A 9204-nucleotide genomic window follows, 5' to 3' on the forward strand; every position below is an offset into this window, starting at 1 on the left:
ACTACGTCACTCTACTGCTCTAGTCCCACGTATCCCTGCAGTGACCCCTGACCTGACACGCAGAGCCACTACGTCACTCTACTGCTCTATAGTCCACAAATCTCTGCAGTGACCCTTGACCTGACATGCAGAGCCACTACGTCACTCTACTGCTCTAGTCCACGTATCTCTGCAGTGACCCCTGACCTGACACGCAGAGCCACTACGTCACTCTACTGCTCTAGTCCACGTATCCTGCAGTGACCCTTCACCTGACATGCAGAGCCACTACGTCACTCTACTGCTCTAGTCCACGTATCCCTGCAGTGACCCCTGACCTGACATGCAGAGCCACTATGTCACTCTACTGCTCTAGTCACAAATCTCTGCAGTGACCCCCTGACCTGACATGCAGAGCAACTACATCACTCTACTGCTCTAGTCCACATTATCCTGCAATGACCCCTGACCTGACATGCAGAGCCACTATGTCACTCTACTGCTCTAGTCCACAAATCTCTGCAGTGACCCCTGACCTGACAGACAGAGCAACTACATCACTCTACTGCTCCTAGTCCACGTATCCCTGCAGTGACCCCTGACCTGACGTGCAGAGCCACTACGTCACTCTACTGCTCTAGTGTTACACCACTACTAATACAACCCAGGTCCAGGAAAGAAGAGGAATGTCCACCAAGTTAATGTCGGTGTGTCATCCTTCACTTGGCCCTGAAGACATATGTGTCTGGGCACATACTTTACCAGTTACATCATGCCAAGAACATCAGCAGCATTGGGTAGGATTTCAATGTGCGTTACAGCAACGTGTCCTAAACCAGTATAGCAAAAGTAGGCCGTCATTGTAAATAAGAATTTGTTCTTAACTGACTTGCCCGTTTAAAAGTCTTTACTGTGATTCAAATCAATTTGAGTTGATAAAATTGTCAAGTACACTTGATTTGCTGTTTCACCGTATCACCTTTGTACAACAAGGATTTATGTAAAAACATATTACAAAACAACTCAATGATATTTATATCTACATATTTATATCATATAACTTTATTGAGGAGGATCTGTACCTTTCTGGTAGTAGTAGAAGTTTACTCTTCTACAGTGCTTACGGTGTCTCAGTCAAGTCAACAACAGGCGCCCTTTTTATTATTGTCTCAGACTTAGGACTTTCAAATCAAATCAAATCAAATTTTTATTTGTCACATACACACATGGTTAGCAGATGTTAATGGGAGTGTGAAATGCTTGTAGAATTCTCTTGGTAGATAATCACGGTCTACATTTGATTGTGAAATTCTAAATTCACCCTATCACCCTATCACCCTATCACCCTATCACCCTATCACCCTATCATCCTATCACCCTATCACCCTATCACCTATCATCCTATCACTATCATCCTATCACCCTATCACCCTATCATCCTATCACTATCACCCTATCATCCTATCATCATATCTACCCTATCACCCTATCACCCTATCATCCCTATCACCCTATCATCCTATCACTATCACCCTATCATCCTATCACCCTATCATCCTATCATCCTATCACCCTATCACCTATCATCCTATCACCCTATCACCCTATCACCCTATCATCCTATAACCCTATCACCCTATCACTATCATCCTATAACCTATCATCCTATCACCCTATCATCCTATCACCCTATCATCCTATCACCCTATCATCCTGTCACTGTCATTCACTGTCTTTATCACTTTATCTTTATCATCCTATAACCCTATCACCCTATCACCCTATCATCCTATAACCTATCATCCTATCACCCTATCATCCTATCACCCTATCATCCTATCACCCTATCACCCTATCACCTATCATCCTATAACCCTATCACCCTGTCACCCTGTCATCCTATAACCCTATCATCTATCCCTATCGTCCTATCACTATCATCCTATCACCCTATCATCCTATCACCCTATCATCATCACTATCATCCTATCACCCTATAGCCCTATCACCCTATCATCCTATCACCCTATCATCCTATAAACCTATCACCCTATCACCCTATCATCCTATCATCCCTATCATCCTATCACTATCATCCTATCACCCCTATCATCCTATAAACCTATCACCCTATCATCCTATAAACCTATCACCCTATCATCCTATCACCCTATCATCCTATAAACCTATCACCCTATCATCCTATCCCTATCATCCTATCACCCTATCATCCTATCACCCTATCACCCTATCATCCTATCCCTATCACCCTATCATCCTATCACCCTATCATCCTATCACCCTATCATCCTATAAACCTATCACCCTATCATCCTATCACCCTATCATCCTATAAACCTATCACCCTATCATCCTATCACCCTATCATCCTATAAACCTATCACCCTATCATCCTATCACCCTATCATCCTATCATCCTATCACCCTATCACCCTATCATCCTATCATCCTATCACCCTATCATCCTATCACCCTATCACCCTACCATCCTATCACCCTATCATCCTATCACCCTATCATCCTATCACCCTATCATCCTATCACCCTATCACCCTATAAACCTATCACTTTAAAGGTCCTCACTGTCTGGACAAACGGCAAAGCAGTAAACCTCTCCTATTTCTACATGTGATCTTCTTCAGATCTGATGTTAAACCTGACCTATTTCTACATGTGATCTTCTTCAGATCTGATGTTAAACCTGACCTATTTCTACATGTCATCTTCTTCAGATCTGATGTTAAACCTGACCTATTTCTACATGTGATCTTCTTCAGATCTGATGTTAAACCTGACCTATTTCTACATGTGATCTTCTTCAGATCTGATGTTAAACCTGACCCTAATATGAACCCTTTACTGCAGAGGGCTAAAACAGGGTCACACAGGGTTTCTTGGTCGTCTTCAATGTTGAACTGAAAGTATCCACCTCACGCACCTGGTTATGGGCTTAAAACAATAAGACACCTGCACCACGTCAGATACAGAGCTGAAATGTATTATGTTATGAGTTAGTATCTCAATATTACACTTTATATACAACACAGTAGACTGAAATATAACTAAACCGTTTGACATAGAAACACTGTATTTTTGGTGTTTAAAAAAAAAAAAAAGTTTATTAATTTATTAATGTTGAAATGATGAAACATATTTCTATAATTTCACCGATGAGGCAACTAGAAGGTGATTTGGTCATTTGACTGCATGAAAGGTCTACAGACCAGTAGGCCAGATGTTAAAACATGATGCAGCGATAATAACTGTGTTCCAGAGGCAGTGACTGAGACCACTACTGGACCACCAGTAGGCCAGATGTTAACCCATGATGCAGCGATAACTGTGTTCCAGAGGCAGTGACTGAGACCACTACTGGACCGCAGTAGGCCAGATGGTAACCCATGATGCAGCGATAACTGTGTTCCAGAGGCAGTGACTGAGACCACTACTGGACCACCAGTAGGCCAGATGTTAACCCATGATGCAGCGATAACTGTGTTCCAGAGGCAGTGACCTGGACCACTACTGGACTACCCTAGACCACTACTGGACCACCCTAGACCACTACTGGACCACCTAGACCACTACTGGACCACCCTAGACCACTACTGGACCACCCTAGACCATGCAGCTGACCCCTAGACCACCTAGACCATGCAGCGGCCCCTAGACCACCTAGACCATGCAGCTGAACCTAGACAACCCTAGACCATGCAGCTGACCCCAAGACAACCCTAGACCATGCAGCTGACCCCTAGCTCACCCTAGACCTGCGGCTGACCCCTAGATCACCCTAGACCACGCGGCTGACCCCTATATCACCCTAGACCACGCGGCTGACCTCTAGATCACCCTAGACCACGTGATTGACCACTAGACCACTCTAGACCATGCGGCTGACCCCTAGATCACCCTAGACCACGTACTTGACCCCTAGACCACTCTAGACCATGTGCTTGGCCCCTTGATCACCCTAGACCATGTGTTCGACCACTAGACCACCCTAGACTATGTGGTTGACCCCTAGACCACTCTAGACCATGTGCTTGACCCCTAGACCACTCCAGGCGACGTGGTTGACACCTAGACCACCCTGGACTATGTGCTTGACCACTAGACCACCCTAGACCACTTGCTTGACCCATAGACCGCCCTAGACCACGTGGTTGACCACTAGACCGCCCTAGACCACGTGGTTGACCACTAGACCACCCTAGACCACGTGGTTGACCACTAGACCACCCTAGACCACGAGATTGACCACTAGATCACTCTAAACCACGTGGTTGACCACTAGATCACTCCAGACAATGTGCTTGACCCCTAGACCACTCCAGACCATGTGCTTGGCCACTAGATCACCCCAGACAATGTGCTTGACCCCTAGACCACTCCAGACAATGTGCTTGACCACTAGATCACCCCAGACAATGTGCTTGACCCCTAGACCACTCCAGACAATGTGCTTGACCACTAGATCACTCTAGACAATGTGCTTGACCACTAGACCACCCTAGAGCACATGATTGACCACTAGACCACCCTAGACCACATGGTAGATCACCACCCTAGGCCACATGGTAGACCACCACCCTGACCACATGGTAGACCACAAGACCACATGCTAGACTACCAGACCACCCTAGACCACGTGCTAGACCACCCTAGACCACATGCTAGGCCAATAGACCACCCTAGACTACGTGCTAGACCACTAGACCACCCTAGACCACGTGCTAGACCACTAGACCACGTGCTAGACTACCAGACCACCCTAGACCACATTCTAGACCACTAGACCACCCTAGACCACTAGACCACCCTAGACCACGTGCTAAACCACTAGACCACCCTAGACCACTAGACCACCCTAGACCACTCTAGACCACTAGACCACCCTAGACCACTAGACCACCCTAGACCACACTAGACCACCCTGACCTCTTCTAAAGTGTCAGCACAGTCCTGTCTCTGATCCCATTCTACCTGTGTCCTCCCAACCTGTGACCTGTGACCTCTCTTCCTGTGACCCACCCTCCACTGGATCTGCGTAGGCTTTCCTGTCCTGTTTGCCCTGGTCCCCATTTTCCCTGCTTCCCCCACTTACTGATCATTCCCTGCTGACTGATGAGTGTCAGAAGAAAGTGCTTTGTTTCTGGCCATTTTGAGCCTGTAATCCAACCCACTTATGCTGATGCTCCAGATACTCAACTCGTCTAAATAAGGACAGTTTTATTGCTTCTTTAATCATGACAACAGTTTTCAGCTGTGTTATCATAATTGCAAAAGGGTTTTATAATGATCAATTAGCCTTTTAAAATGATAAACTTGGATTAGCTAACACAACGTGCCATTGGAACACAGGAGTGATGGTTGCTGATAATGGGTCTCTGTACGCCTATGTAGATATTCGATTACAAAATCAGTAGTTTCCAGCTACAATAGTCACTTACAACATTAACACTGTATAGTATACACTGTATTTCGGATCAATTTGATGTTATTTTAATGGACACATTTTTTGGGGATTTTCAGTCAAAAACAAGGACATTTCTAAGTGACGCCAAACTTTTGAACGACACTGTATAATGACAATATATAATAGATTAGACAATAATATAAATACAGATATTCCGTATCTAAATGAATATTACATACAGTTGAATTAGGAAGTTTACATACACCTTAGCCAAATACATTTAAACTCAGTTTTTCACAATTAAGAGCCACCTCGTGGGTCCCCCAGTAACGGACGGCTGTGACACAGCCTGGGATCGAACCCTGGGTTATAGTGATGCCTCAAGCAGTGCCTTAGACCGCTGTGACACTCGGGAGGACCCGGGCATGAATACTTTGGCATTTTATGGTATAGCAACCAGTTTCCATTTTTTATTCAAATCAAGATACCTTTCAACAACGTATGTGTTACAATGTCCATATCAGAAGTTATGATCACTGTCAACAACATTTATCTGTTACAATGTCCATATCTGATGTCATGATCACTGTCAACAACATTTATCTGTTACAATGTCCATATCTGATGTCATGATCCCTGTCAACAACATTTATCTGTTACAATGTCCATATCTGATGTCATGATCCCTATCAACAACATTTATCTCTTACAATGTCCATATCTGATGTCATGATCCCTGTCAACAACATTTATCTGTTACAATGTCCATAACTGATGTCATGATCCCTGTCAACAACATTTATCTGTTACAATGTCCATATCTGATGTCATGATCCCTGTCAACAACATTTATCTGTTACAATGTCCATATCTGATGTCATGATCCCTGTCAACAACATTTATCTGTTACAATGTCCATATCTGAAGTCATGATCTCTGTCAACAACATTTATCTGTTACAATGTCCATATCTGATGTCATGATCACAGTCAACATTTATCTGTTACAATGTCCATATCTGATGTCATGAATCATGATCCCTGTCAACAACATTTATCTGTTACAATGTCCATATCTGATGTCATGATCACAGTCAACATTTATCTGTTACAATGTTCATATCTGATGTCATGAATCATGATCCCTGTCAACAACATTTATCTGTTACAATGTCCATATCTGATGTCATGATCACAGTCAACATTTATCTGTTACAATGTTCAAATCTGATGTCATGAATCATGATCCCTGTCAACAACATTTATCTGTTACAATGTCCATATCTGATGTCATGATCACTGTCAACAACATTTATCTGTTACAATGTCCATATCTGATGTCATGATCACAGTCAACAACACCCCATCATGACACATGGTTGGGAGACAGGAGTGTGACTGTGTTCCTGGAGACCCAGGTGTTCCTCCAGGACATAGGAGACCTTCTCTCTCCTGTCTCAGGGACACTGAGAGAAGAGCCCTCATTAGAAACACTAAACCCTGGATAGAGGGGCTCGGTGAATGTGGTCTGGAATGTGTACAGGTGGGTCATTGTGTCAGGTAGATCTCATAGAAGGAAAGTGTGCGCCCAGCCAGACAGTCCAGAAACACTCCCAACTCCGGCGTGGAGGGAGGAGCACTGGTCTCTGGGCTTGAGGGTTGATGAGGTGTGGAGCGTGTATTGTAGTATATTGACTATTGTGGAGGGCATTATAATGATTCCCACGGCAGGGGAAACTGACCAGGACTTCTTATTGTATCCAAATTCACAGCAAGCAATATTCGCCCACTACTGATGCCTTTATATGTCACTCACGTCTCAAGCTGACCCACTGCACTCTACCCATCCCAGTAACAGCACCCAGTCAGACCCTCTCCACACAACACCTGGGTATAGTGATCAAATCTCTCTGGGTGATCAGGATACGGCTGCTCCTCTTTAACCCTCTCCACCCTTCTGTTCCCCTCAGACAGAGAGAGGTTTCTGTGTGCTGTGTTTGGGTCCAGTGTGAGATCACAGGCATCTGCAGACAAGAGGACAAGTTAGTGGAGAGGGAATTGGCTAGAATTTGTCAGAATGTTAAATAATACGATTGTTTGGGAAATATATTGGTCAATAAATGGATTTATTATAACTAACACACTTACATTTCTTCATCAGCTGTGGTTTAACCCAGATCTCTTCTGTATGTTCCACACTGTGGGAGAGACAGAGGAACGGACAGAGTGAGTGAAACATAGTCTGTGTATGTATACAACAATATAATTTTCACAGTAACTGTACTAACTTGAGTTTCTCCAGTCTAGAGTGTGGATCCTCCAGTCTAGCAGAGAGCAGCTTCAATCCAGAGTCTCCTGGGTGATTGAAGCTCAGGTCCAGTTCTCTCAGATGGGAGGGGTTTGACCTCAGAGCTGAAGCCAGAGAAACACAGCCTTCCTCTGTGACTCTGCAGAATGACAGCCTGCAGAGACAGGTCAACATGATTTTACAACAGGACTGCTGCCCTCTAGTGGTGATAGCTGATACACAGTATACACATATTTCCAATGAAACCAATACTGTTTCTAAATACTAACCTCTGGTTCTCTAGTTTACAATGTGGATTCTCCAGTTAACCCAGTATTTACCTCATTGGTTGAGCTGACTTACTGGCTACTGTAATGATGTTGTGATTTGACATATCATCTTTGTATTGAGCAGGTATGTTTCTATGCACCAACCTCAGTTTCTCTAGTTGACAGTGTGGATTCCCCAGTCCATCAGAGAGCAGCTTCACTCCTGAATCCTGCAGGTCATTGTGACTCAGATCCAGCTCTCTCAGGTGAGAGGAGTTTGAGCTGAGAGCTGAAGCCAATGCTTCACACCCTTTCTTTGTCAGGGAACATCCGTTCAGCCTAAATGGATAATATATTGCAACATGATGAGTAACATGTAAACAACTTTGAAAATACATTCGAGAAAACATTAAAGACAAAACAAACAATTCCATTAAATCAGGCTAATCAATTTAAATGCATTCTTGGCAAAGAAAGTCTCTATGGGCAGTGAACAACACAAGTTTTAGTCTGCTCGTGTTAATATGCAGTTATACCTGTAGTAGATATGAATCTTTGACCAGGCTTCCAAGTAAAAGCAATTATTATCAACAATAAATATATCTGAATATGCTCTCCTTGACAATTTGACCCTTACAAACTGTCCAACAATCAATGAGTTCTGGTCATGTGACAAACCCTCCCAAAGTACTGACCTCAGTGTCTGTAGTTTACAGTGTAGACACTGACCTCAGTGTCTGTAGTTTACAGTGTAGACACTGACCTCAGTGTCTGTAGTTTACAGTGTAGACACTGACCTCAGTGTCTGTAGTTTACAGTGTAGACACTGACCTCAGTGTCTGTAGTTTACAGTGTAGACACTGACCTCAGTGTCTGTAGTTTACAGTGTAGACACTGACCTCAGTGTCTGTAGTTTACAGTGTAGACACTGTCGTCAGTGTCTGTAGTTTACAGTGTAGACACTGACCTCGGTGTCTATAGTTTACAGTGTAGACACTGACCTCGGTGTCTATAGTTTACAGTGTAGATACTGACCTCAGTGTCTGTAGTTTACAGTGTGGATACTGACCTCAGTGTCTGTAGTTTACAGTGTAGACATTGACCTCAGTGTCTGTAGTTTACAGTGTAGACACTGACCTCAGTGTCTGTAGTTTACAGTGTAGACACTGACCTCAGTGTCTGTAGTTTACAGTGTAGATACTGACCTCAGTGTCTGTAGTTTACAGTGTG

General features: G+C 43.9%; 1 long non-coding RNA gene across 2 annotated transcripts; it reads right to left on the reverse strand.

Annotated features, from left to right (window-relative positions):
• Positions 1–7270: 7270 nt before the first annotated feature.
• LOC135534948 (uncharacterized) lies at positions 7271–9056 on the reverse strand. Of its 2 annotated transcripts, none has more exons than XR_010454772.1 (5): positions 9010–9056; positions 8140–8313; positions 7707–7880; positions 7567–7616; positions 7271–7442 (listed from the first exon to the last, which is right to left on the reverse strand). It is a non-coding gene; the product is annotated as an uncharacterized LOC135534948 (long non-coding RNA). The 2 variants fall into 2 exon arrangements; XR_010454773.1 differs by lacking the exon at positions 9010–9056 and adding an exon at positions 8670–8757.
• Between the last annotated feature and the right edge of the window lie 148 nt (positions 9057–9204).

This window comes from Oncorhynchus masou, unplaced genomic scaffold (genome assembly GCF_036934945.1).
Source record: "Oncorhynchus masou masou isolate Uvic2021 unplaced genomic scaffold, UVic_Omas_1.1 unplaced_scaffold_4216, whole genome shotgun sequence".
NCBI lineage: Eukaryota > Metazoa > Chordata > Actinopteri > Salmoniformes > Salmonidae > Oncorhynchus > Oncorhynchus masou.